The sequence below is a fragment of the Acomys minous genome (assembly GCF_964271855.1).
Source record: "Acomys minous genome assembly, chromosome: 1".
In the NCBI taxonomy this organism is placed as follows: Eukaryota; Metazoa; Chordata; class Mammalia; order Rodentia; family Muridae; genus Acomys; species Acomys minous.
In genome coordinates this window covers 2085188-2095091 of record NC_140483.1, presented here as the reverse complement: position 1 = coordinate 2095091, position 9904 = coordinate 2085188, and the positions used below count along the sequence as shown (strand labels likewise).

At 45.6% G+C, this 9904-nt stretch overlaps 1 long non-coding RNA gene across 1 annotated transcript in view; it reads left to right on the top strand.

The window, feature by feature from the left end:
• Positions 1–683: 683 nt before the first annotated feature.
• The window catches only part of LOC311602646, a 160898-nt gene continuing 151677 nt past the window's right edge, over positions 684–9904 (top strand). Inside the window, exon 1 of the long non-coding RNA XR_014780807.1 lies at positions 684–887. This is a non-coding gene — a long non-coding RNA (uncharacterized lncRNA). The remainder of the gene's footprint in view (positions 888–9904) is intronic.

Below are 9904 nucleotides of genomic sequence, written 5' to 3'. Positions count from 1 at the left end.
GTCCCCCATAAAAAAATAAATAAAATAAACGTGGAGCCATGAACAATTATGCCAGAGTAGGAAATAAGTACTCCCACGATTAAAAACTGGAAGTCACTAGCTTTGAAATTTCTCCAAAAATACATCCACAAATGTCACGCAACGCCAACTGAATAATGACTGTGAAACACAGCTGTGGACATCGCCTCTCGAGGCAGAGATGTGGCTGCGGCACAGGCTCAGAGAGGAGGCCCACTCGGTGCTACTCTCCTTTTCCTGCCTTTTTCTTTTTAACTTGCGGGGCGGGGGGGGGGGGGGGGGGAAACGGCGGCGGCAAAAGGGTTATGCATCAAACTGTTCATTTCAATATGCAATTTGCCCCAAAGAATTTCTAACTTAATTCATTTTTCTCACCAACCCAAATCCATTTCAAAAAACATTTCTTGAAACCGGAACAATCTGCTCTCTGTTGAGGAGTGCTAATAGGTGAAATGTTATCCTGTCGATTTAGGAGGCGCCAGCTGAGCTCAGAGCCACACAGGGAAAAAGTTGTATTTGCTCCCTTCTGAATTCGTAGCCAGAGCTGGGTGGGTAGGAGAGACTGACAAGAAACAAGCTGCACACTGCTACCTTCTCTTTACCATAAAAACTCAGGTTGGAGGATGTTCACACCCTAATGTTGGGTGTGCCTCTAAGAAGGAGGAAGTTCGTGTGAGTGAAAAAAAGTGAAGTCAAAAGTCTCCTTTAAAGCGCAGCTTTGCTAGTTTTTGCACTGCATTAATGTTTCTATTAAGATATGTTCTTTATTTGACTTGGTTTATATTTTCTGGAAGAGGAGCCTTTTGGTGTCTTTGGGTTACAGCTGGCTGGATTCTTGAAGAAACTCAACAGCACGGCACTTTTAGTTTGTAAGTTTTTGTCATGGTAGGCGCCTGATAGACACGAGGCAAAGTGTGTGTATGTGTGTGTGTGTGTGTGTGTGTGTGTATGTGTGTATGTGTGTGTATGTGTGTGTGTGTTAGTGAGTGTGTGTGTATGTGTGTGTGAGTGTGCGTGTGTGTGAGTGTGTGTGTTAGTGAGTGTATGTGTATGTGTGTGTGTGTATGTGTGTGTGTGTGTATGTATGTGTGTGTGTGTGTGAGTGTGTGTGTTAGTGAGTGTGTGAGTGGTAGATCACTGCATTCTTCTGGTCCTTCAGTGATGGGAGTGAGTGGTTGCCACATGTAAGCTCTACTATTGAGCTGTATCTCAATCCTGAATAATTCAGATGTGATTAAAATGATTGGCCTAACCTCATCTCCGTCATCCTCAGTTTGTAGCTGATAAAAGAGAATTTGTCCCTTCAGGTCTTAGCCATCTGGACTTTATTTTTGATATCAAAAGTCATCCTTTCATTTGGCCTTTTTATGCAGATGACTGATACCAAGACATTAGGCACAGATTTAAATGTCTCTTATTAAAATTCATTCATTCATTCATTCATTCATTCATTCATTCATAATAAGAACAACCAAGTCCTCCAGGTGCTAGAGCCACTCCAGAGAAGGGGACAGAGGGTCATATCGTTCAGAGGCCCACATTCTGCTGTGGAAAGATAGCACAACAAAATAAGGAAGTTTTTAATAAGTCAATAGTTATCATGGAGATGAAAAGCAGTGATGATGATCCGTAGTGTGTGGTTGGAGTGTCTGGAATGTTTTCTCTGAGCAGATGATGACATGTGGGAAGAAAGGTGCAGGTGGGAGATGCAGGCGAGTGCCTGAGAGGAGAGCATGCCGCCTGAGCAGGTCTCTGGGCACTGCGTTCCCGGGGAGGATTTCACTGACCATTTTACCAAGTGGGAAATCGTTCTGTTAGCAGTGCGTGGGAGGGCTCATAAAGAGAACTGGCAGTGTTGCTGTCCTCAGAATGAAGGATTTGCTAGACAGGCCGAGAAGCCCAGTTCTCTGTGGCCCTCGCCAGAAGCAGATCTTGTACCGTGGGAAGTCCATCTGATCTGATTTTAGCTTTAGGTTCTTCTTGAAACATGGATGTTAGGTTGAGTGTAATTTAAATCCTCTTCTAGGTGCGCGTGTCTAAGCCATCCAGGAACAGATTCTGTGGCTGCATGTAGGATGAAGGGCCATCACTCACTAGCTCAGAGAGAAGAGTTCTTGGCTTTTAAAACCTGCTGGTCTCTGGAGTGTAGTGCAGTGTACAAATACCTATCCCGAGTCAGAGAGAGGGCACGATGGATGTGATGAGGGGGCTGGTAGTGTCCCAGTTGACTTCTGAATCAGTGTTTGGTTCCCAGGGATGATTAAGACATAAGCAATGGTGTTAAGTAAAAGCTGGGCACATCACAGAGATTCCAGGAAAAGCAGTATCATGTCTGGTCCCCGAGGGGAGGGCCCTACAGAGGTTCAGGCTGACGCTCCAAGAGCTTGGGTGGCTCAGTGGCGCCAGAGCTCCGCCCTCCAGGAGTGCAACTGCTTTGGGGTGCTGCAGCTTCCAGCTGGGACCTGGGAAAGCCTCTTAGCATTAACATACACAATGGGTTGACTGAGCAAGGCTGGGCTTCCTAGTTACTGACTCAGTGTCTTTCTTGCTTTAGAAACTTGCCTGGGATTTAGAAATCTACTCCTGTCTCAGTATGCCCATTTTCTGTGACCTACACATGCCACATCAACTTGACCTCTCCTGCCCAGCCACGCTTCTTCGTGGCAGGTACAACTCTTTGGCATCTTGCTTCCCAAATTTTTTTTTCAGCTCCAAGGCTTCTAGAAGTCGAAGCTTAGAGGCATGTATCCCCCTCACCAGTCCTAATCTGGTCCTCCGAGGTTCAAAGCTGGCTTCCTAGCAGCTCTTCAGACAGAAGTTCATCTTTGTCCCAATTCTACCTCACAACCCCCACCAGTCACCCTTGCATCTCAGCCAACCAACTGAGTCACTTTTATTTCTTTCTGTTATCGTGCCTACTGTCTGTGTTTTTAGGTTGTTTTACTTATTTATTAGTCATTTGCAGTTTCATGTATGCATATAATGTATTTTGGTTACATTAATTTCCTATTGTCCTCTCTCTTTCCTCTTCTGCTCCTGCTGACCTCCCACCCCAAAAGCCTGCTCGCCATTTTCTTTTCTGTTTTGCATTTTGTGACAAAATTTAATTAAAGTTGTTTATGAGATAGATAGATGATAGATAAAGAGCTAGATAGATAGATGATATATAGATTAGATAGATAGATAGAATTGCGTGCATGTGTGTGTGTGTGCGCGCGCGCGTGAGTGTTTACTCACCATGATCAATTTAACAGCTATACCAGTTAAGAAAATAGCCTCCCTACTCTAAACAACCATTCACGGGCAATAGAGAGGGTTCTTGTGACCCTCCCCCACCCACGATGGGCCATTGAAAGCCTTCTTTTTACATTTACTCTTGATCCACATTTGCACCTGTATTTCTGTTTTGTTTTGAGACAGGATCTTTCACTGATCCTGAGTCTCACTATGCTCGGCTGTCTGGTCACAGCGCCCGGTGGATCCACCTTTCCGGACCAGGAGCACAGGAGCACACAGCACACCCAGCCCCCTGTGTGGGGTCTGGGAATGTAGCTCAGGTTCCTTTGCTTGCCGTCCTCTTATGCTCTCCTTCTGTGCTTAGACGCAGAACCTAATGCAGTTGCTATGGCTGCTACCTTGCTTAATTTGTGATCTCCACATTCCCGCCTTTGACTAAGGCAACACAGCCCTCGGTGTTCTCTTTCTTAATCTCGGTTATGGCCACAAAGTAACAGCAGTGGCAACAAGAATCAATTTTGGTGTTAGAGATCTTTAACAGGAGCCTACCACTGCTTCAAGTCCAGGAAATCAGAAAAGCAAGCGAGGCTCCAGGGACTAAGCTGGTTAAGGCCACTCCTGTGTGCAGTCCCGTGGGAGCGCCTCCACCAGAGCTCTGAGTGGAGCTGGTGGGAGTGGAGCTTACTCGGGTCCTTCCTCATCTACCTGCAGTTCCCAGGAATCCATCAAACCACATTCTCAAATACCTGGAGGTTTTAAAATGTGGAGCCTCACTCTGTGCAGCCTGACACAAAGTGGGGGCCCAGGGACTACAGAATGAGGACATTCGTATTGTTACTGGGCTTGTGTTGAGAAATCCCCAAGCAAAATGGACTTAAAAAAAAAAAAAGCCTCCTTTCAGTGTCTGCCCACTGAATGCAAATTTTCACTCAGGAAGTAATAGTTGACTCCACCTGAGTTCTTACCACTTTAATCTTATTTTAGATGGCTAGGTTCTGAAGGAGGCTTTCATTCCACAGAAAATTTCATTTCTGATCATTTCAGATAGGTCCCTTATTTGAATTTGCCTTTTTCCTTCTCTTAATATGGTGCCATAGTCCTCTCACATCTAGATTTTGTACTGTAATGTAATTTCCTGGTGGAATGTTGTCACGGTGGGCAGTAATGATGAAGATGTTGGAATTGTATTCTAAATGCTAGTAAAATTCAAATAATGACTCCAGTAGAAAATATGCCCATACATATTTTTAAAGACCTCTTTTGGGGAGGAATTCCTTTTTTTCTCTCTCTCAGGGAAAGGAAATGTTGATTGATAGAGATACTTTAGGAGATTCATTTTCTTGTTGATTGCACTGTCATAAGAAAGAGTCGGGTAAATCTCGCTTATCAGAACTCCCACGGAGGTCAGCATGCTGGGTAAAAAGCGCACTCAGCCCTGCTTTCCTATGTAACCGTTGTGTGTAGGTGTGCCCACCGTGGGGAATGTGATGGTTTCAACACTCTGTCCCATCTAGCTCAATTCCTTTCTCTCATCAAAGACCCTGAAGGGAAGACTTGACAGGTAGAGACTGGCTGTGCTTCCATTGCACCACAGAGGTGAGCCTGGGTTGGAGCTTCAACAGGGATCCCGCCTCCTGTAAGTTTCATCTTGTGCACAGGACAGGACTGAGGTTTGGTATGAAAATATGCATCTGTGAGCCGACCGTCCATATTCATCCTTCCTTTGGGGGATGCTGCTGCTCAGCATGTTTAAATATTTGGGATCAATGTAAAGATTTGAGCTCCGTTTTGAGCTCGAGATTTCAGGCCATTGTTTCCCAGCCGTATTTTCTTAGGACTGAGGCTCTGCCGCCGTACACACTGAGATCAGATATTGTATTTGACATGGATGTCTTTTCTTCCCTGGAATAAAATATAAACTTTCTCCTTGTCTATTTAGTCCTTGCTTGGGGTGGTGGGGATGGAGAAAATGAATTCTGACTCTTGTGTCCAACCTACCTGGATGGAAAAACATTCACCCTCCTGCTGGGTCTTGCCATTTCTGGAAGCACTGGTCAGACCTGAAGAGGGTGCTGTTCATCCACTCCTTACACTTGGATTCACTTGTGACCTGGACAGGGGCTTGAGTGCTTAGATCCCTTCAGGAAGAGCAGTGTGTAAGCATCAGAGGGTGTGTGGGGGTGGGGCCAAGCTTTAGGAGCACCAGGCTTTACCCACACAGCCCTGTGGCCAGAGAAACTGAGGCCAGCTGTGCACTCTCTCCTGCTCAACGAGCTCTTGCCACCTGTTGACTGAAATCAAATTTTAAATTAATTTTTCCAAATGCAACTAATTCTCTTTACAACAGTCCTATGAGTTAGATGCCTCCATTTTCATTTTTTTTCCAGGTGAGAAATATGGGGCTTCTAGCTGCTTTAGCCCCCAGCTGGATTCAGAACCAACATTTGAATCCTGATGTGTCTGACATTAGTATCTCTTCACTACACGCTACACTGGCTGAAAATATAAATAACAGTTGATGACTGAAGGCCTGGAAAAGTCAACAGAAAATGAGAGTCATCTCTAGGGTCAGAGGGATTAAAGCAGAAGCTGGAAGGCTTTATCCGCTGCAGTATGGCAGGGCCTCCTTTTAATGACTTCCCCTCGCAGGCGAAATTCTGCGGAAGAATGCTGTTGACAGCCTTCAATGCACCATAAATAACACCCCAGGTGCTCTGGAGGACCCTCTCCTCACCCTCCTCTGGGAGCTTTGAAAAAGCCTCAAACTTAACCCTCTCAGAACCAATTCTGAGCCACAATAGTTAGGGTTTTGGGTTTCTATGTTCTTGGTATCTAAGAATGCTGCCAGCGTGTTATGTTTGTGGTAGAGAAGAGTCACCTGAGGTTGAGGCGTCTTTTAGGCTGGGCCAGGCTTTGGTTTTGCATCCCTGGCCTTGAAGAGTGCTCAAGACAGGTGCTCAGAAAAGCCGAAGGAATAAAACCAAATATGGAGTTGTTTCTCCTAAGTTCTGTGCCGGGGAAATGCACACCACATAAGTGAATCTTATTTCAGACAGGAGAATCTTGGATGTAGTCACCACAGTGTAGGACAGGATGGGACATCACGGAGTAATACCTAGTGCTTAGGTGCTCCAGAGTTTGCACAGTTCTATCCAGTCACCTAAGTGGGTATCTGACGGCTGTAGGCAGAACACGGTAGAAACCTTAGCACCTGGGAGGTGGTTGTTCTCAGAAACGGAGGTGAGGAGCAACCCAGAGACAGCTTTTTACTTATGTTTTGCTAGTTTAACAGAATGTTTTTAATAATATATCCAGTCATCACAAAAATTAAGATAGAATAAGAGAAGTGAAAGAGGAGAAGGATGATGGGAGGAGGAGAGGGAGAAGGAGAAGGGAAGAGGAGGAGGAAGAGGAGGAAGAGGAGGAGGAGGAGGAGGAGGAAGAGGAGGAGGAGGAGGAGGAGGAGGAGAAGGAGAAGGAGAAGGGAAGAGGAGGAGGAGGAAGAGGAGGAGGAGGAGGAGGAGGAGGAGGAGGAGGAGGAGGAGGAGGAGGAGTAAATTCATGGGGAAGCCAGCTGTGCCAGAGTTTGGAATTCTCCAGGCATTAGGCTGACTGCAGACACATTGCTGTACAAAACTTCCCTCCAAGGCTGGCCTGATGGTCCTCCTGCGGATTTTAGAACGAATCAGTTCCTCCAAGTTGAAGGGCAGAGGGGAAATTCCAAACAGAGGACACACACAGCCCATAGACTGGCTAACCTCAAAGGTCTGGAGAGAGAGAGAACTGAGAAGGGTGGGCCCTGGCTGCTGGGCCTGAGAAAGGACAGAACAGTGGGTGGAGGCAGCAAGAAAGTTAGGACAAAACTGTGAGGTGGAAAACGGTATCACTGAGTGAGAGCAGAGCTGTGCCTGAGAGGAGACAGCGAGACTCTGCTCTGGTTCTGTCATGTGTGTAAGGCACTGGCCAATGTGTGGGGCTTGGCCAGCTGCGCCTTTCACATCTATTGCTGAGCCCAATGGCTACGAGCTCAGAAGCCGAGGACAACCTCTGCTCCCTGCATTCAGCGGCTCTGAACCAGGCAGAATCCAGGGTAGATGTTCAGAAGTGACTCTGGCACATCTGGAGCCAATTGTTCAAAACTTGGTGCTGCTAGACTCAAGGAAACACCCAGGATGGAGCTTCAGGCAAGACACAGGACCAGAAGAAAAGCAAGCACATCTCAAACCACCCACAGGGCCCTGGCTGGCCGTGGAGCCCTAAGCTGGATCTTAGATTTTTCTGTTTCACATTTTGTTTGGAAAAAAAAAAAAGTACTGCTAAGCTCACCCTGCCCTGTCTGAATTAACTTGTTTCCATTTAAAATGCTCAAATATAAGTGTGTACATTCACATTTATGCATTTAACGTAAGCCCCTCCTCCCCACTTCTCTGGTTCTGTTAGGGAGAAACTAGAGCCAGAGTTCAATTTCAATCAAATGTCCATCCTCTCCTCCTGTCGATAGCAAAGTTTTCCATTTGCTATGGTCTTTATCAACCACGTCTTATGCCTTTCTTCATTTCATGTCTTTGTTTTGTCCCGTTCTGTGTGATCAGATCTTCCTTGCTGTTTTTATTCTTAATTTCTTTTGACTCTGAAGTGGAAATCCATTATTCACTCTATGAGACTAAGTCCTTCTTTGATGCACTTTCATATTTCAAAAACACTTCTTTAAAGTAATGTGTTTATTTTTCTCACAAAAGGCATTTTGAGCAAGATGCATTTCCTGGGACACTGACACCATTGAGTGGCATAACCCAAACCTATTTTTTCATGCAACATTTTAAAAAATTTTATTAATTAATCATATTACATCTCAATGGTTATCCCATCCCTTGTATCCTCCCATTCCTCCCTCCCTCCCATTTCCCCTTACTCCCCTCCCCTATGACTGTGACTGAGAGGGACCTCCTCCCCCTGTATATGCTCATAGGGTATCAAGTCTCTTCTTGGTAGCCTACTATCCTTCCTCTGAGTGCCACCAGGTCTCCCCATCCAGGGGACGTGGTCAAATATGAGGCATCAGAGTACATGTGAAAGTCAGACCCCAATCTTCACTCAACTGTGGAGAATGTCCTGTCCATTGGCTAGATCTGGGTAGGGGTTTGAAGTTTACAGCCTGTATTGTCCTTAGCTGGTGCCATAGTTTGCGCGGGACCTGTGGGTCCAAATCTACCTATCATAATGTTCTTCTTGTAGGTATCTAGAGGGTCCTAGAAACCAAAGCTATTTTTGATGGTGAGTTAGTTGTGTGTCTTGTTGCTATGACAAAAAGTGCCTGGAAAGAGACCTCAGAGGAAGGAATGGCCTAACCTGAGTTCACAGTCCACCAGGGCAGCAGGAAGTTGGGGCCAAGGGTCACATCGCAAGCTCAGTCAGGAAGCAGAGGGGGTGAATGCCGGTGCTCAGCTTGCGTTCTGTCTTATATTCAGTCCAGGACCTTGGTCCGGGCAAAGGTGCTGTCTACATTCAGGATGGATCTTCTTGCCTCAATTAACCAGTTCTAGACAGAGCTTGTCTCTTTGATGATTCTAGATTCTGATGATCAATTTCATATGCCAGCTTGGCTAGACCTCAGTATCCAGGTAGTTGGCTAAGTGTGTCTTTATGTTCTTGAGAAAGCATTTTGAGATAATAGTGTGGTGGGTCACACTAGAAGACAGACTTTCCCCAAGGAATTCTGCAGGCAGCAGGGTGTCTCTGTGCTTATCCTGACACACCGTTGCCTCCCCCTGTCTCTAGCCAGCTCATCTATTCTCAAGATTTTGTATTTGCCAATTGCCAGAGCCTTATGAGTCAGTTCCTTCTGTCTGTCTGCATATCTCTCTGTCTGTCTGTCTCTATCATCCCATTATTTCACTTTTCCTGGAAAACCATGTTTAATTGCAAACCTATGGCTAGTTGTCTTCGTGTCTATATATTCTATTTCTCCAGAAAAATTATAGCTTAAAATATCTTAAAAAGTCGATTCCATAAATGCTCACTGGATATCCCCTTGGTGCTGGATACTGGTGGAGCAGCATTTCTGTGAGCTGGCTTCTCTTCTCTTCCACTCCTCTTCCTCCACAGTGGCCCTGATATCACTGAACTCCCATCCTGTTTCCTGTCTTTTTTTTTTTCTTTTGTGGGGGAAAGTACAGCTTGTTGTCACATTGATAAATAGATACAATTTGAAAGAGCTCTGGCTACTTACTGAAAGTTTTCTAGAGTCTTTCTCCCCAGTACTACTTCTCAGTGTATTATGACCTGTCTTGTCCCTTGAGGCTTCTCCAAGTTCACTATTGAACTTTGCTGGACTTCACCTTGAGGCCAGTGACACATTTCATAGATTTTACTGTTCCAGTATGAAGCCAGGCACTGGGCATTGCCAATCTTCCCAAAGACATGTCTTCTTGGTAGAGATGCATGCAACAGCCATAGCCATATCTACAGCCATAGCCATATCTATAGCCATAGCCATCACCATAGACTTAGCCATAGCCATAGCCTTAGCCATAGCCATCACCATAGCCTTAGCCATAGCCATAGCCTTAGCCATAGCCTTAGCCATAGCCATAGTCTTAGCCATAGCCATAGCCTTAGCCACAGCTTTAGCCATAGCCTTAGCCTTAGC